Source organism: Orycteropus afer, unplaced genomic scaffold (assembly GCF_000298275.1).
Source record: "Orycteropus afer afer isolate SDZICR_OR568_19922 unplaced genomic scaffold, OryAfe1.0 scaffold00271, whole genome shotgun sequence".
Taxonomy (NCBI): Eukaryota; Metazoa; Chordata; class Mammalia; order Tubulidentata; family Orycteropodidae; genus Orycteropus; species Orycteropus afer.
Window position 1 is genome coordinate 2,571,515 of NW_006921858.1, and position 3,650 is coordinate 2,575,164.

Consider the following 3,650-nt stretch of genomic DNA (forward strand, 5'->3'; position numbering starts at 1 on the left):
AGAAATATATCTTAGGAAAATGGGTTACAAGCATATAGAAGCTGGCAAATCCAAAGTCCCTGGAGCAAACGTCAGGCCGGAGGCTTTTCTTAGCTTCCGCAACCACAGGGGCTGAAAAGCTCAAGACTGGCAGGCAGTACACCGGCTGTTGACTCCAAAGAATGACAAATCCAAGATCTCCAGGCCGAATGGTGGACTGCTCACTCATGGACAGAGTTGTAGGCAGCACGACAGAATCCCAATCCACAGAAGAATGTCTCTCTACCCAGGATGTCCCTGGGTACCCTGGAAGCAAGCCACACCCGTAGGGAAACTCCCCTGAACAGAATGGCCACTCAGGACACAGTCATCTGATCCGATCATGGGAACAACCACAAAGAACTGGGGTCCAGTCAAGTTGACACACAGCTCCAGCTATCATAGTCCACCCCTTGTCAACTTGGCAGTTGTACACATCTTCTTAACCATATATAATCTCTAAATAAGGACAATTATAAAGTCATATTTGTGCCTAACATGATAGCTAACACATATACAACCAAAATGCATTAACCTTATTTACATTTCACAGTTCATAACAGAAGGAAACAAAAATATTAATGCACATATACAATTAAGAAATATAACAATCACAGTCCTTGTTTCTGCAGCTGGTCACGTGGTCATAGCTGATATTCAGAACTACCTTCTTCCACCACCCATTCTGTATTTCCCTTGCCCTCAGCAAGCACCTCAGCTGGTCGTGGTTCTTTGCCTGGTGGGGTGACCCAAACCTTCATTCCTGAAGGGTCTGGACTGTTAGCAGTCATATCAGAATTGGGTTGCTGTAATTTTCCATTGACTTTAATCATAGGGCATGATAGTACTAAGAGACGTCCTGAAGAATCTCCTGTATTCCAGACATATTCTTCTTTACCTCCATTATGTAAAGGCAACCCAATTTCCCCTTGGTAATCAGGATCTATCACACTAGATAGTACAGTAATGCCCTTCTTTGTCTGTTGATCCAGAGGCATGAGGAAGCCAAAATACATTCTTAATTTCCAGTTCAATGCAATCAGTATTGTGTCTCCAGGTGGGAGTGTTCCTCCCTTTAGGACTAAGATCTCCAGATCTGCACAGCATAGAGTAGCAGGAACAGGAAGCAAAAATTTTTTGAGTGGGTCACTGGGGGTAATAGCAGGTGGTACCACTCCTGTTTCCACCCCTTGGTTTGTGGACCCGTGAATCCTGGCTATTGGAGAAACAGAACCATACCTTGGACACTGGTTTAGAGCAGATACAGCCTCCTGGAGAAAATTGCCCCAACCCTTCAAGGTATTGCCACCTAGCTTGCACCATATTTGTGTGTTTTTAATAGGCCATTCCATCGTTCGATCAAACCAGCTGCTTCAGGATGATGGGGAACATGGTAAGACCAGTGAATTTCATGAGTATAAGCCCATTGCTGCACTTCATGTGCTGTGAAATGAGGTCCCTTGATCAGAAGCAATGCTGTGTGGGATACCATGATGGTGGATAAGGCATTCTGTAAGTTCATGGATGGTAGTTTTAGCAGAAGCATTGCATGCAAGAAAGGCGAATCCATATCCAGAATAAGTATCTATTCTAGTAAGAACAAAACACTGTCCTTTCCATGATGGAAGTGGTCCAGTGTAATCAACCTGACACCAGGTTGCTGGCTTATCACCCCGAGGAATGGTTCCATATTGTGGACTCAGTGTTGGTCTCTGCTGTTGGCACACTGAGCACTCAGCAGTGACGGTAGCCAAATCAGCCTTGGTCCAAGTGGCGGGAGTCCATGTTGCTGAGCCCATGTTTAACTTCCATCCCTGCCACCATGGCCACTTTTTTTCATGAGCCCATTGAGCAATATCAGGAGTATCTGGGGAAAAAGGATGGCTGGTTTCCACTGAACGTGTCATCCTATCCACCTGATTGTTAAAGTCCTCCTCTGCCGAGGTCACTTTTTGGTGGGCATTCACATGATGCACAAGTATCTTGTATCTTTACTCCTTTGGCCCATTCAGAGAGATCTATCCACATACCTCTTCCCCAGACATCCTTATCACCAGTCTTCCAATCATGCTCCTTCCAAGTCCCAGACCATCCAGCTAAGCTGTTAGCCACAGCCCATGAATCTGTATATAATCGCACGTCTGGCCATTTCTTGTTCCATGCAAAGTGAACAGCCATATGCACGGCTCGCAGTTCTGCCCATTGGGAGGATTTCCCTTCACCACTGTCCTTTAAGGAAGTCCCAGAAAGGGGCTGCAGTGCTGCTGCTGTCCACTTTTGAATGGTGCCTGCATATCACGCAGAACCATCTGTAAACCAGACACGAGTTTTCTCTTTCTCAGTGAACTGATCATAAGGAACTCCCCATGAGGCCCTAGGTGCAGAGTGGGACAGGGAACGTAATGTGACTGGAGTGCGACCAAAGGCATTTGGGCCACTTCCTCATGCAACTTACTTGTGCCTTCAGGTCCTGCTCAAGCCCGATCTCTGATATACCACTTCCATTTAATGATGGAGTGCTGCTGTGCACATCCAACTTTATGACTCTGTGGGTCAGACAACACCCAGTTCATGATGGGCAGCTCAGGCCTCGTGTGACTTGGTGGCCCATGGTTAGGCGTTCAGTCTGTACTAAAGCCCAGTAACAAGCCGAAAGCTGTTTCTCAAAAGGAGAGTTAGTTATCTTCAGAGCATGGCAGGGCTTTGCTCCAAAACCCCAAGGGTCTACATTGCGATTCACCAATAAGAACCTGCCAAAGGCTCCAAACAGCATCTCTATCTACTACAGACACTTCAAGCACCATTGGATCAGCCGGATCATATGGCCCAAGTGGCAGAGCAGCCTGCACGGCAGCCTGAACCTATTGCAGAGCCTTCTGTTGTTCTGGGCCCCACTCAAAACTAGCAGCTTTCTGAGTCACTTGATAAATAGGCCACAGCAACACACCCAAATAAGGGATATGTTGCCTCCAAAATCCAAAGAGACCCACCAGATATTGTGCCTCCATTTTAGTTGTGGGGGAAGCCAGATAAAATAACTTATCCTTCACTTTAATAGAAATATCTCAACATGCCCCACACCATTGGACCTCTAGAAATTTCACTGAGGTGGAAGGTGCCTGAATTTTTGTTGGGTTAATTTCCCAACCTCTAGCACGCATATGTCTCACCAATAAGTCTGGAGTCATCGATACTTCTTCTTTACTAGGTCCAGTCAGCATAATGTCATCAATATAATGGACCAGTGTGTTGTCTTGTGGAAGAGAAAGGCAATCAAGATCCCTATGGACTAAATTATGACATAGTGCCAGGGAGTTGATATACCTCTGAGGAAGGACTGTGAAAGTATACTGTTGGCCTTGCCAGCTGAAGGCAAACTGCTTCTAATGGTCTTTTGAAATTGGTATCAAGAAAAAGTCATTGGCCAGATCAATAGCTGCATACCAAGTACCAGGAGATGTACTACTTTGCTCAAACAGTGAAACCACATCAGGCACAGCAGCTGAAATTGGAGTCACCACCTGATTAAGTTTACAATAACCTACTGTCATTCTCCAAGATCCATCTGTTTTTTGCACAGGCCAAATAGGTGAATTAAATGGGGATGTGGTGGGAATCACCACCCCTGCATC

The 3,650-nt window shown here is 45.8% G+C and overlaps 1 protein-coding gene across 1 annotated transcript in view; it reads left to right on the top strand.

Moving 5' to 3' along the window:
• ZMYND11 (zinc finger MYND-type containing 11) overlaps positions 1-3,650 on the top strand; it is a 174,797-nt gene that overhangs the window by 109,725 nt on the left and 61,422 nt on the right. The gene's annotated exons all lie outside the window — the stretch shown is intronic.